We start from the raw sequence: 15701 nt of genomic DNA on the forward strand, positions 1-15701 counted from the left end.
AACAGTATTCTATTTACTTTCTCCTTACAAGCCTCTTTGATAAGTGTCACAAGCATTTTTGCCTGTACTTTTGAGAACAATATGTTTCCTACCTCCATCGAATTTTCTTATTATGTCTTCAGGTATCATTCCCTTGGGAAGTCATCTCAGTTTTCACATAATTTATCCAAAGGAAAAAAAATCACAAATCAAGCACTATAGATTAATAAGGTTGTAGATTCTGGTGCCTTCATGACCAGAGTCTCTTCTCCACAGTGGACTTTGGGGTTTGCAGGGGCTAGAAGATGCCTGGGGTAATGTGACCCTTTACTTGATATCCCAGAAATACAAGTCTGTAGGAAATATTGGGGGACAATGAGAGAAGTTATTAAAACAACTGTGTCTGTGTCCTGGGTAAACTCAAAGATTGCCCCCTTTAAGTACTTTTTTCAGCTACTTATTTTTAAGTCCTTAATTTGAACAGTTAATTTTTATATGCTCTGATTTGAAATTTGTTGGAATTTACTATTTGTTCCTATCATATTATGTGGTCCATGCTGCAGAGCCATTTTGATAATTGATTGTGTTCTAGGGCCTTCGTTTTGGTAATCTTTCTATTCATTTGATATTGAGTATGATTTTAATAATAATAATAATAATAATAATGTTGGTATTTGTTAAGCGCTTACTATGTGCAGAGCAATGTTCTAAGCGCTGGGGTAGATACAGTAAATGAGGTTGTCCCACCTGAGGCTCACAGTCTTAATCCCCATTTTACAGATGAGGGAACTGAGGCACAGAGAAGTTAAGTGACTTGCCCACAGTCACACAGCTGACAAGTGGCAGAGCTGGGATTTGTAGATGGTACTGATAAAATGGATTCTGAGGAGGATTTTGACTTAGTAGAAGGAGCAAGGATCTGGGAGACAGAAGACCTAGGTTCTAATTTCAGCTCCATTACTTAGTTGCTGTGAGTCCTTGAGCAAGTCACATTACTTCTCGGTACTTCAGTTTCCCCATCATTAAAATGGGGATCAAATATCTGCTCACTCTTCACTGTGAGTGCCATGTGGGTTAGGGACTATGTCCTAGCTATATCTAGTAGAGTGCTTGACAAAGAGTAGGCTTTTAACAAATAACATCATTATATTATTATTATTACTATAATTATATTATAATTATTACTATCATTATTGTCATCATCATTATTATTTGGATGTGTCTTCTATAGTGGGGCCAGGTGTTCCAGGCATGTAGAAGACTAAATACCACAACCGCCTTGTAGACCTTCAATTGGGTATGAAGTTTGATGCCCTACTATCTCCACAATTGGTCTTACAGTCTTCCAAAAGCCAAGCTGGGCTTTTTCATTCTGTTTTCTTTCTTGCTATGTATAGGTGATGGTGTACCAGCTAGGTAGCTTGATTTGATTTTTAAGCTCTATCTTGCCAATGAAAATCTTTGGAACATAAGTTTTGTTTTCTTCAAGTATTAACAGATTCATTGCTGAGTCTGTTGAGTGTTTCATTAGCATTTGCATGCCTTCTCATGTACATATCTCTAAAGCACAATAATCTGCATGTACTAACCCTGAAACATCATCTCAAAGACTTTTGATGATGCTTGAGGTCTACTGAGCTTGACAGTGGAATAAACAAGCAGCTGTTGAATATGAAACTGAGAGGCAGTACATGCAAACCTGGAGGGCAAAAAGCTGATTCAAAGATATGGCTAAACACAATTTCGAACAATGCAACAGATCAATGAACTAATGAGAAACTCACGCAGCAGTGAGATCAGTTTTATGGGCCGATACTGGAAGAGGGGCTATTCTTCTTGAGCGAAGGCATCATGAAAACCAGAATGCCAGGATGGCAAAGTGGAAATAGATCCAATGTGAGACAAACCTCTCAGTCCACATAAAGGAGCGTTGGCCAAACACCAGTCTTAAACTAATGTAGTGTAGTGCAAAGAGCACAGGCATGGAGACAGGAGGCTTGAGTTTCTAATTCTGCTGTGACAGATATCTGCTGTGAGACCTTGGGCAAATAAGTCATTTATTCAATCAGTCAATCAATCAATCAATCAATGGCACAAAATAAGGGAACTTTACTCTGTGTTTGGGAGAGTATAATAGAACAGAATTAGCAGACGTGTTCTCTGTCCATAAGGAGCTTATAGTTGGGATGGGGAGATAGATGTTAAATTACAGCTATGTACATAAGTGTGGGGGAGTAAAGGATGGAGTGAGTATTAAGTGCTTAAAGGTCAGAGATCCAATTGTATAGGTGACATAGAAGGGAGAGGGAATAGGGGAAACGAGGTCTTTGTTGGGGAAGGTTTCTTGGAGAAGACGGGATTTTAATAGGATTTGAAGGTGGTGAGAGTGGTGGTCAGTTGTGTTGGAAGGGGGATGGAGTTCCAGACCACAGGGAGGAGTTGAGAAAGACAAAACTGAGGTACAGTGAGAAAGTTGGCATTAAATGGTTGAAATGGTTAGGTTGGGTTACTGTAGAAAATCAGTGAGGTAAGGTAAGAGGAGGCATCACCTCAAACTTAACATGTCCAAAGCAGAACTCTTCATTGTCCCACACAAACCTGTTCTCCCTCTACTTTCTTAGCATTGTAGAATATCAACCAATTTCCCTGTCTCTAAGCCCATAACCTTGGCATTATTCTCAACTCATCTCTCTCTCCTTCAAACCATATAGTCAGTCACCAAATTCTGCCCATTCAACCTTCACAGGGTGGCTAAAATTGATCCTTTCCTCTGCATTCAAAACTGCTACTGTGTTAATACAAGCACTATCCTGTCCTGCCCTTGATTGCTGCATCAGCCTCCTTCTGACCTCTCTGCCTTCCTGTCTCTACCCTTGTCAGTCCAGGCTTCACCTCCGTTGCCTGAACTCTTCAGTGGTTGCCCTTCCCAACCTCCACATCAAATACAAATTCCTTACCATAGGCTTCAAAGCACTCAATCACTTTGCCCGCTCCTACTTTACATTGCTGCTTGTCCAATTACAACCTAGCCCAAAAACTTTGCTCCCCTAATGCCAACCTACTCAACTGTACCTCGATTGCATCTATCTTGTCGTCGAACCCTAACCTATGTCTGCCTCTGGCCTGGAGCCCCCTCCTCCTTCATATTCAAAAATGATCACTTCTCCCTACTTCATAGCCTTATTAAACAATCAATCATCATATTTATTGAGACCCTTACTATATGCAAAACACTGTATTTAGCACTTGGGAGAGTACAAGCAGAACTTAGAAGCAGCGTGGCTCAGTGGAAAAGCCCAGGCTTGGGAGTCAGAGGTTGTAGGTTCTAATCCCGGCCCCACGCTTGCAGCTGTGTGACTTTGGCCAAGTCACTTAACTTCTCTGTGCCTCAGTTACCTCATCTGTAAAAATGTGGATGAAACCTGTGAGCCCCACATGGGACAACCTGATCACTTTGTATCCCTCCCAGTGCTTAGAACAGTGTTTTTGCACTTAACAAATACCACCATTATTATTATTGCAACAAAACAGAATTAGCAGACACATTCCTTGCCCATGATGAGCTTACAGTCTAGAGGGGGAGACAGATATTAATACAAATAAATAATTATTAATATATAATTTAAATACATGTACAAAAGTGCTGTGGGGTTGGGGGTGGGACGAATATCGAATGGCCCAAGGTCACAGATCTAAGTGTATGGATGATGCAGAAAGGTGAGTGACCTGGGGAAAAGATGGGAAGGCCTCTTGGAGAAGATATGACCTTCATAATGCTTTGAACAGACACATAAAACAGACACATTCTCTGAACACAGAAGCTTACAGTCTAAGTTCACCACCAGTTTTTCCTTAAATCCTGTCAAATTTCCCTTCCCAACATTGCCAGAATCTACTCCTTCTTCATCCAATGGCCACCATTCTGGTTCAGGCTTTGGTTGTGTCTGGGTTTGATGACTGTTAAAAACTCCTCACTGGCCTCCCTGCTTCCAATCTCTCCTCTCCAATACATGTTTCACTCTGCTGCCTGATCATTTTTCCTAAAAATGTCATTATGGCTCATGCACTTCCTCATAAATTTTCACATCAAGCAGAAACTCCCAGCATTGCCTTTAAGGCACTCGATCAGCTCCCTCCTAATAATCTACGCATTTCTCCCACTACCCCTCAAGCTGATACTCTTTGTTGCTCTCAAACTAATCTAGTCTTTGGACCTCTTTCTCATCTTTTATACCTCTGACTTATCTCTCACGCTCAGCACTCCTTTCCCACTTCAAATCTTCCAGATCATAACAGTCCCCTTCTTAAAGTCCTTCTACAATTACTTCCCCTGCAGAAAGTCTTCCCAAACTCCCCCCTCCCCCAGATTTTATTCCTCCCAACCACCATGCTTACTGTATTAGTACTTGGGAGAATACAGTCCATTTGGTAGAACAACCTTCCTCTCCAAGAACTTATCATCTACTGGGACTTTATATCTTTATTTTAGTGTCTATCTTATGGCTAGATTGCAAGCTCCTTAATGGTGGGGACGTGTCTATTAACACTACTATACCCTGCCAAGCACGTAGTATAGTTCTCTGTGCAAAGTAACTGCTCACTAAATGCTACTGATTGATTGCTTTGCTCTCAAAAGACATGCAATAATACCATTGATAATGATGATGCTTTCAATAATGACATACAGCAACTGCTTTCCCACTTCAGATTGTGAGGCCCTCTGTGGGACAGAAAACGTGTCCTATCTTATTACCTTGTATCTACCCCAGTGAATAGCTCATAATAACTGTCTAATAAATAACATTAATAATATTATTAGTACTGCCATTATTAAGATTATGACTGCACCTACATCTAGAGACTCACTCCAGGTCCCAGGAACTACTTGTAAAATATATATGTATATTACAGTATGTAATCACTAACCATCTTCAATTTCTACAATTGCATATGACCTTATACAGTTAACACTAATGCTAAAAATTATCACTCAAAATCCCCAAATCCCCATCCCTTAAATTGGGGCATTATTATCATCATTTTAATCTTTATTATATTTAAGCACTTATTCTATGCCAGTGCTATGCCACTCCGGCAAGGTGTAGCGTAGAGAAGACAAATACCACATTTTACTCCAAGTCAGATATCTTTAATCCCACTCCCTCCAGGAAGACTTAGCACACGAACGCCAGTCTAAGCCGAGAGACCACGGACAAAACGGTCCATGGAACAAGTGTCTCCATTTATCGCTCTTAGTTCCCTCCTCTAACGGTCCACTGATCTCCCGCCTCATGGCCCGATCCATCATCTTAGAGCATGTAATCCGGGGTTGGAGGAAGCGGAGCCTCCTCTGTGTGCTGTGGGGTCACCTTGGACTGCAGGGGGCAACAAGGCGACTTGAATCTCTCTCCCTATACTGCAGTGGAGCTCAACCCAGATCGCCACTTGGAGCCAGGAGGGGAAGGAACAGTGAGGAAGAACTGCCTTCAGGAGTCCATGTTAGAAGCCGCCTGGGGATGCCCTGAGGCAGTAAAGGATCTATAATAATAATCGTGGTATTTGTTAAGCTCTATGTGCCAAGTATTTTTCTAAGAGCTGACGTGGGGCTCAACCTTACAGATTAGGCAGGACTCAACTCTCTGACCCAGAGCACAAGCCTGAAGAAAGGAAGGGTAACAGCCAGCACTCTTCTAAGTGCTAGGGTAGATATAAATAAATCAGGTCTGGCACAGTGCTTATCTCACATGAGGCTCACAGTCTAAGAGGCAGGGGGAACAGCATACCCTAATCTTTTATATATCTACAATTTTTTCAATATGGTAGCTGGTTTGGTATCACTAGAGGTAAGTCACTACACCAGATCACTCCAGTGTCAGATTAACTTTAACACTGGATTTTCTGAAGTAGCAGGTTATTTCCATTCAATTTATCAAATGTTTATTTGGCATCACTGAATATATCTTACCTAAATGGGAATGTACACTTGGGTGAGACTATTTTTATTACTCTATTCTGATCACCAATAATAACCTCATCTGTAACATTCAGCGGATGTGTGCCTGGCCTTCAGGCAAAATGGCACTAAAATGCAGCTTGTACTGCAACATCTCACCAGTTCTCTGGAGTGAAGCTCTGCATTAGTGGGAGTTTTTCATTCACTAGGAGAGTTATAAAGAGAAGGGAGGAGAAAGAGTTTCAGGAAAAATACAAAGAGCATCAATACCAGCTTCAAGGAGGATTCTCAGTTCTGCACAGAAATGCATATTTCTAATTACTTTCAGCAACTTCCCACAGCTCTTCACTCTAGATATTCCTTCCAGTCACCTTCAATCAATCAATCCATCGTATTTATTGAGCACTTGCTGTGTGCAGAACACTTCATTAAGTGATTGTGAGAGTACAACCTAACACTGTAACAGACACATTTCCTACCTATAACAAGCTTACACAAGGACCAGACCTCAGGCTCTTTATTCAAGATACTCTTCTCACCTTTGATCACCTCACTTTCTGGCAAATTGCCAAATGCTCACATTTTCAGGGCATTTACCTTGAAGTTTCCATCAGTTGATAGCTGAGGACTGTTTTAGGTATTACATCTGGGTTTTGCTGTGTCCTTCTCCAAAGCCACGTCTATCCGAAACCCAAATCAACTGTACCCAGTTAGCTGGGCCTACTCTGATGTTCATGATTCAAATTCAGAGAATAGTCATTGTCGCCCATGCAAGGTAGCAGCCCTAGACCAAGGATACCAGTGTACTCTGGTAATTATACTATGACCTTGGCATGCTCAACCCCACATATGGCAGCTTAAGCATTTAAAGTGAATAAAGCACCTGTAAGTCAGTACATGATTATCATAATGAATAATGGGGTATTTGTTAAGCCAAAGTACTGTACTAAACCATGGGTAGATGATCAAGATAATCAGATGGAAGATGGACCAGATGAACTAGGGTCTATCTAGACATTTCTATATTTTTCTAATACTTTGCCAAAGGGCCTACAAAATTCTAAGTTTGCCCTAGATCCATAGTCATTCTATTTTTAGATTATGTTCTTTTCTAAGATGTGTTTGGTCAGATACCTTGCCCATTTAAATCAAGTGATGTTTGTGATTCCACTGGAAACAATAAAACAATTCATATCACTTAAGTGGGAAGTAAAAGCATCTCTGAGTTTCATCTGTAACTAAAAGAGTAAAATGAATCAATTGTGAAAGGATTCACATCATGAGATAAATAACAAATGATGCTTAAGAGGTGAGGATTAGCTAAGGATAAAAGACTATTTTTTTTCCTCTAGCGGATGGCCCATTTCTATAAACAAATAGTCATGATACAGTAGAGTTAAAAATGTTTCTATCAAACCATTTGTTCACTAAAATCTGGCAACATATTCCTACTCTTCATCGTACTGATCTATGATGATTACCATAAACCATGGTAAATTTCACCTGAGATATGATTCATAAGGAAACAATATGCTTCATTGGAATCCTCATAATCTCCTGATCACTGCTCTCGGGGAATTTCAACTTCCAAGTTCAGAAGAAAAGTAAATTCCTTTAATAGGTCTATACTGAATAATGAGTGTGTTATCTGTTAAGCTCTTACTATGTGCCAAACACTGTACTAAACATGGGGTAGATACAAGATAATCATTTTGAACCATAGTCCCGGCCCCTACATGTGGCTCACATTGTAAGGGGGAAGGAGAACAGGCATTTCATTCCCATTTTACAGATGAAGAAATGGAGGTATAGAGAAGTTGAGGAACTTGACTGAAGATATAGAGTTGGCAAGTGGCAGAGCCATGACTATAATCCAGATCCTTGCACTCCCCCAAACTATACTCTTTCCACTGGACCACACTGCTACCTCTAGAAATCCCTCCATAATTTCTAGGGAAAATATGACTGGTAGAAGTCAAGAGAAATGAGTAAGTCTCAAGTGCAATTCTGAGCTAACAATAAGCTAAGAACCCTTAAGACAAGAACTCTCAGGGGCCAAAAGTCATCTTATTTTAATGTTTTCCAAAATGGTAGCAATACAGCTATTGTTATAACACTGGTGAGTAGCTCAAAAGAGTTTATCAGTACCCAGGAACACTAAACGTCTTGATCAATCTCTTTGCAAACAAAAATTAAAATGTGGTTGTGGTTCTTGAAAGCAGCCCTTACATTTCTAAGCAATCTCACACATGCCCCTGTTGAGCTCTTCCTTGGACATTTTAGGAAATCGGAAAACTGTAGGTAACTAAATCTCCACCATCATGTCCTTCATCGGCGGCTTCACACCAGTAATCTGACACGTGTGAAATAAGACCTCATCAATAAAAAGGGTGTTCAGATGCTTTTAGGGTTGAAATAGACACCTGCTGGTTGCTTCAAATCTCTCACCAGTGTATTTGAGTCTGACACTTAATATTCACACTAAACTGAGGCTGTGTATTCCAAGGATAAAGTTCAGTAATAATACACAGATTCACAGTCTGACTGGCTCAGCACACGAACCTCTAGTGTGGGGCTCATTTAAGGGCTTTCTGCTACAAATGGAACTGGGCTTGAAAAAAAAGGTACTATGTCTAGAGAGAAAATTATATCAGGGAAAATATAAAGCTTGGATCTATTCTGCTTCCATCCACAAATTCTTAAGTGTAGTCCCTGCCAGAAAAGAGTGGAAACATTTATCTTTTTCATCAGTTTGTCTCTTCAAATGATATAGTATATCTTAAAAATAGCATGAGGGTTGATTGCTTCCATTTATATTTATTACGTTGATACTCTTTTTATTTTCTCTATCAGGGAGCCAAACTGATGGAAGAAAGAAACTCAGAGCCATGAGTTTTGATGGAGTGATTTTCAGGACAACTAGTAATGTATGATTTGCAAGTCAGTTGCCAAAATAAACTTTTCCACTCACATTTGCAAATTGGCAATATGCGCTGGTGAAGCTGAAACAACGCTTGTATCTTTGATCCCCATTCTGTTTATAAAGCAAATTCACCTTTTCCCATTTGTTTTTCTTCTTACGGGCATATTAATAATTATTTTTGAAACCTTCAGTTCTGATTCAAAGACACATCAGTGCTGACTTCAGCCTCCTCTCACTATTTGCAAAGACTCTGGTATATGCCTGTCTTCCCATCAGATTGTGAACAACCTGAGGGCAGGGATTATGCTTACAAGAGTATGCTGCCCACAGTAGGATCTCAATAAATATTGATTATGATAATGATTATGAGTATCACAGACTTTTTCCCATCACTGAAAAATAAAAGTTTCAAATCAGATAAAACATGTAAATGGAATTGTATGACTACCACTCTCCCTCATTTAGTCAAAGACAGTTTCAACACTACTTTAGAAGTGACCAGTGGTTTGCCATGTCAAATGTTTACTTATCAACCCATCCTTTTTATGCCAGTGTTATGTCCTGCTATTTTCTAAAAGTAAAAGTAAAATATGATAGTACTAAAAATTCAACCTTTCCAGAGCCTAGCTTATCATACCCATGATTAACAGGACAAAATAATCTTGTAAAACAATATCCATAGCATGTACTTGGTGAATGGGCATTTTGCCTTAATGTGTAACAAAAAGAAACTTCAAAAACAGCTAGGGACAACCCAAATTTGAATACTGATAAAAACCTTACCACAGGATATGTTCCTCACTGACTTTAAGGGATCAAAATGAGTGCTGTGGTTTTTGATGCTTTTTATCTTTTTGCACTTTCTAAACATGACACCTGTAACCCGTTTTGTATAAAGAATCCTGGAATATACAGTTGTCCCCAACCACTAAGGCACTTAGGTATTTATCACAATAGACGGAAACAAAAATCAAAGAATAAGAAAGCAGAGAACAAGTGGGAATGGAAGCGGCCCAGCATATTTTGTTATTCTGTAAATACTCTTACAAGATGATTACCTCAAGATTCAGAATACGCAAGGAAGGCAAAAATTCATATAACAACTAGTCCAAAAAAGAAAGAGATAAAAGACATACGGAAATGAGTGAATCACTTGAATGGTAATAAAACCAATGAAAGATCAAACAGAAAACATTGGGAATTCATTTTGTACTTTGCTTTATGAAAGACCTACATCTTTTATTGGTGAGCAACTAAGTGTATCTCAGATTATCTGGATTTAAGAATTTCAGGACCAAAGAATGGCCATTACTCCACAGTGACAGTGGAATATAAGCTAAATATGGGCAGCAAGGTATTGTTTTGTTAAAGAACTACCTGATATTAGGATGTATTAAAAATGAGATAAAGTAAACTCTTACTGCACTCTACCTTAGTCAGAGTCCTTTTAAACAACGTGATCATTTTTTGGTCATTATATCTGAGAAATTGGAGAGAAGGAAGGGGAGAGTAAAAAAATGGAAAACAAGTCCTGTGAATAAAGGTTAAAGGTTACAGGATCAGGGTTTCTTTAGATGGAAAAGGACACTCCTAAGTCGGATTTTAATGACCATCTTTAAAAGCAAGGTTTTTTTTATTAAAAAGAGGATACTGGCCTACTTCTCTTCCTATTCGATTAAAGATAGAAAATGAGGAACTACGCTGAAATTACATGAGAATTATTTAGTTGGACAGAAAATAATTTTCTGACAGGTTACTGAGAAAAGTAGTATGATTAGCAATTGGTTGTTCTGTGGCAAATTGTGGGTGCCCTGAAAAAACTTCCAAATATCATTTGTAAAATTTCCAAGATGTCACCTTTGGTTTTAACACATACATGTGGGCAGAGTGTTTCTACAAATTTACAATGATATTAAAAGTAGTAATAGTAAGAGCTGGAATGATATACAGAGGTGGGAATATATACATAACTGGGGAATTCATTGCCTCAGGGTGCATTTATCTATGGGTTCTGTTTATCTATTTTGATGGTAGTGATGCCTGTCTACTTATTTTGTTTTGTTGTCTGTCTCCCCTTTCTAGACTGTGAAGCCCGTTGTTGGGTATTTGTACTTTCCAAGTGCTTAGTACAGTGCTCCGCACACGGTAAGTGTTCAATAAATACGAATGAATGAATGAATGAATCATTCTCCATGATATCTCCATGTAAAACAATGGTGAATCCCCTCACTTAGGAGCACTGACTATGTATGCAGATTCAAAGCAAGGTAGTAGGATCCTTGAAAAGAGTGAAGTGCTTCCATGTGAAACCACTGGTGATTTCAGCATAGACACATAGTTTTATTTCCAAAGCTTGGGAGTGAGGGCATGAAACATGTGCAGTAAAATTCAGGATAGCAGCCCTCAGACAAAAGAAAAGAAGTTTAGGAAAAACTTAAAGGTCTCCTAAAATCCCACCTCTTCTAAAGGTCTTCCTCAACTATATCAGTAGCAGGATCTTATCAACCATTTCAGCCACTTCCTACACTTATTTGTGTGTATGTGCGTGCTCATCATCAGTATTTATATATGTGGGCATATTTACATTCTAGATCTGTCTCCTCGATTGTTTGTACCTTGCTTTGTTTCTTAGCCATTCAACAAGTAATATATTTTAGAAAGAGTTTAAATTTGGGAAGTGGTAGGAAAGTGGGTTCCAAAAGGAGAAGGAAGAGAGAGATGGGGAAAGGAGGGAAAGAATGAGGAAGAAAAAGATGTAAAGAGAAAAATAAAGAAAGGAAAAGAGAGGTGAGGGAATTGAGAGGAGATTAGAGAAGGCAGAGGAGAGGAACTGGAAAGAAGGGAAGGAGAAGTATATGATGGGAGGAAAGAAAGGCAAGAATCTGAAGAGAAAATTGAGGAGTAGTTAGAAAGTGGGAAGGGAGTACTGGAGGAAGAAAGAGAAAAAATCTAAACTTTTACTGAGAATCGCATTCTGTTCTCTCAGTGTATAAAGTATTTTGTGTAAAAAAATTAGGCACTTTTAAACCTCTATAACTCTTTCACTCTTTCCTTAGTCACTATGATTTGATTTAGGAAATGTTTACTTTAGGAACTCAAATGGAATCCCAGTGGTTTCAAATTATACTTCAAGGAAGTAACTTTTCACTAGAAAAATCTGACTTCTCATCAAAAGTCATAAAGTGAGATGCAATTATTTCCCTATACTTGAGAGTGTGTTCAGGTTAATAAGGACACATGTTCCAAAGGAGCATATTAATGGTATTTACATTGTGTTTTTTCACCATCTGTATTATGCATTTAGCTAATTTTCAACATGAATTTTCAACATCTTCACACTACTCAGTCAGAAAACCCCTTTCAACAATTTTAATTCACCTTTTTCCCAAATACTATTGTATTTTCATTGTCTGCCTTAGCCCCATTTCATTTAACTGCACTGCTTGCATTTACAATCTTGTTGAATCCTTTTTCTGCTACTTCTCTAGAGTCATCTTTTTATGCCATTATATTTCACTTTTATATTTCATAGACTACTATAAAAGGTATTCAGTTTTCTCCCTTCACTTTCCACTGTTTTAATTCTATCATTATTATTCCTTTATTGTGAACTACTTCCTCAGATCCTTCATACAATTTCCTCCCCTTTCCTGATGACCAAAAATCATCATATCCAGCAGAAATATTAATTTTCCTTAAAATTGAGAAGATAATGTGCCTTCTGCCTATGAATATTATGTATTTATTTAGCCATTTTGTAATTATTGCTTTAGGTTGCTTCACCTTGGTCTAGAGTCATCTTTGATATGAGGGAAAAAAATCCTGTTACTGAATTAATCAGGAACTGAATACACTTAGGCTCTCAATTACAGAAACCAGCAAGTTTCATCCTCACTTTTTTCAATAAGGGTTTATTTTTATGTTTTTCTCCCCAGAAGGTAAGTTCTTTGGGGGCAGGGAGTATATCACCTCAGTATTCTAAATCAGTAGCTTCCTAAATCACCTAGAACAGTGCACAGCAGTAAGTTAGAGCTCAACTCCTACTACTATTATACTACTATTTCTCCTCCTCCTCCTCCTCCTCCCATATCTTCTTAAAGTTCAGTAGCAGGTACAAAACCTTCCTGCATTTCAGTTCTTTAACTGACATGATGAAAAATAGGACTTCATTATTATCAAAAAGAACTGAAAACCAGGCTTACTCTATTCTCAAACTTAAGTATTCAATAGAGAAGTGGAGAGGTGGTTTTTTTTTTAAGTGCACATCATAGGTATATAAGTAAGTTCTCAAAACTTTTTTCATCAATTTATATTCACTCTTCCCCAACAAATCAGTGGAATAATACCTCTCTGACATCTATATAAGGACATGTTATTCTTTTTAGATTGCTTATACTGGGCTTTAGAAAAAAGATCATTCTTATTGCTAAACAGATCAATATGACCAAGAGAATATATAACTTAAGTAAAACTGAGAATTAAGGTGGAAAATATGAAAAAAACTATTTTTTCAAGACTTGGTTTCAACCCTCAAATCCAAGCTAAACTCTCCCAACTCGCCATATGGCTAAAAGATGCCAAATGGCCAAAGAAATGCCTAGCCATTTCTGCATATGTAAAAATTTGCACACATATAATAACATTTCAACAGAAGACTGTAGAAAAAAACAGCGCAAAACTAAAGAATCAGTCCATTCCCCACCCTTTCTGATTCAGCCAGATGCCACACTTAATAAAAGTATTACCTATGCTGAAACACTACCAGAATAATTTAAACTAGTGCCTCATTTATGAAAAGTTTCAATTTTCCAAAAATCTGCTGATGTAATATTTGAAAATGTTTTAATCTGCTAGTCATTAAAATATTTAACTGATATTTCACTCTAACTAGTAGAAAGCAACATTTCATTTTCTTCTCCTTGATATTCGGCCTAGCATTGGTAAGCCTCTGATGATCCGGGCAGCCAAGAATGAATACCTGCTGAAATTAAGTGCTCTGCACACAATAAGTGCTCAATTAATACTATCGAATGAATGCATTTCTGGGCTCTGTCTTACTAAGCTGGGTTGGTAACTGAAGGGAAAACCAGAGAAAACCAGCTTCTGTATCGCTTTTGCTGATTATTTTTATAGGTGACTATGCTGTTAGGTTAACCTTCAGCTATTTCATGACCGGCACCTTGATTATTAGGAGCATCATTTAATGTCAAAAAATACCTAGAGGATACCAAACCTAACACATAAGTACAAAGGTCACTCTCCATGGCCTCAAGGACAGTTTTCATCTTCAGTAAGTTTACAAAATGAACACATATGTTATAAAGCAAGTTGGAAAGCCAGTGTGATAAGTACCAACTTTCTTCCAGTTTTCTGACACAAGGTATTAATTATTACTGGCCTTTGAATTAATATTATTATTCAAATCACTTAGGTTGCAGAGGAAAGTCTTGATGCTGAATCTGTAGTAATAATGGGATGGGATTGGGACTGAGGAGTTTACACATAAAAGCTATTTCCTGATGTCAATTAGTTCACCTGCAGTAACTCATGCTCTTTTTGAATAATTCAGTGCTATTCTATAAATCCTATCAGCAAATACTTTGAAGATAGCTTGGGAATTAACATTTTCTATGCACATCACCTGCCTAAACATTGGTTTCGGCAATACTGTTCCATTTTGAAAAGAAATGATATATTTCCAAGAGTGCGTATCACGCATAAAGATAAGATGCTTCAACTAGGCTAATTATGGATGGGGCTGTCGAATTATTGTTGCATCTTTCCCTTGAGTCATATTTTGTGTTAATAATAATAATAATAATGTTGGTATTTGTTAAGCGCTTACTATGTGCCAAGCAATGTTCTAAGCGCTGGGGTAGATACAGGGGAATCAGGTTGTCCCCAGTGGGGCTCACAGTCTTAATCCCCATTTTACAGATGAGGTAACTGAGGCACCGAGAATGTGTTGTTAATGTAAATATGTGTTTCTCTGTTGCAAACATTGTATTTAATGCAGTGCTTATATTTAACCAAGGAATATCATACAGATTGCAGTTAATGATTAATCAATGGTATCTATTGAGTGCTCACTATGTATAAAGCAGTGTAATAAGTGCTGCCTCTCAGGGTCACACCTGGAGAGTTTCCAGTACTCTACCAGTCTCGACTATGGGAGGGAGAGTCAAGCAGAGGCATATCCATTCCATTTTTAGCTTGGGCAGTGGCTAGCAAGTAGAAGGCAATCTGCTACAAGTCCAACTCATCTGTGCTGGACAACAGCGGCATGGGAGACAGTCAAGGGCAGAGACTCCTTTACTGCGCAGGAGATAATGGTGAGCCACTTCAGTATTTTTAGCAAGAAAACTCCATAGATACACTACCAGAACGATTGCAGATGGAAGTAGGGCATTGTGGGAGACAAGTGTCCATGACATCGCTATGGGTTGGTCACAACTCGACAGAATAAGATGGAGAGAGTAAGTGCTGGGAGAGGTCTCTGCTGAGAGACAGCAGAGAAAAGAGGTCAGGATTGGAGATATAGATTTGGGAATTGTGGTGAGCCCACAACAAGCTGCCTTGTTAGAGACTGTTTGTGATCCCCTAAACAACAAAGGATCAGACTCTGCAAAGCCACTGATGGGCCCTACCTGAGGCAGGTGATTGCTGGCCTGTAGGGGTGGGGCATGGAGGGGGCGTGGCTTTCTCTCCCTGTTCTACCTGGTAACCAACCTGGACCAATCAATGACTGCCAAGTAGAGCCACGGCTGCTTTGAGGCTCGAAAAGGGGCATGCAGAGGAAAGGCAGGAAGAGAAGCTAGAAGGAAGCACGCTGAGAACAGCAGGAGA

General features: G+C 38.8%; 1 protein-coding gene and 1 non-coding gene across 2 annotated transcripts in view; one reads left to right on the top strand and one right to left on the bottom strand.

Annotated features, from left to right (window-relative positions):
- RBFOX1 (RNA binding fox-1 homolog 1) overlaps positions 1 to 15701 on the bottom strand; it is a 1878609-nt gene that overhangs the window by 1557842 nt on the left and 305066 nt on the right. The gene's annotated exons all lie outside the window — the stretch shown is intronic.
- LOC114809635 lies at positions 14972 to 15109 on the top strand. The gene has a single exon (XR_003757411.1). It is a non-coding gene; the product is annotated as a small nucleolar RNA SNORA7 (small nucleolar RNA).

This window comes from Ornithorhynchus anatinus, chromosome 2, assembly GCF_004115215.2.
Source record: "Ornithorhynchus anatinus isolate Pmale09 chromosome 2, mOrnAna1.pri.v4, whole genome shotgun sequence".
Classification (NCBI taxonomy): Eukaryota; Metazoa; Chordata; class Mammalia; order Monotremata; family Ornithorhynchidae; genus Ornithorhynchus; species Ornithorhynchus anatinus.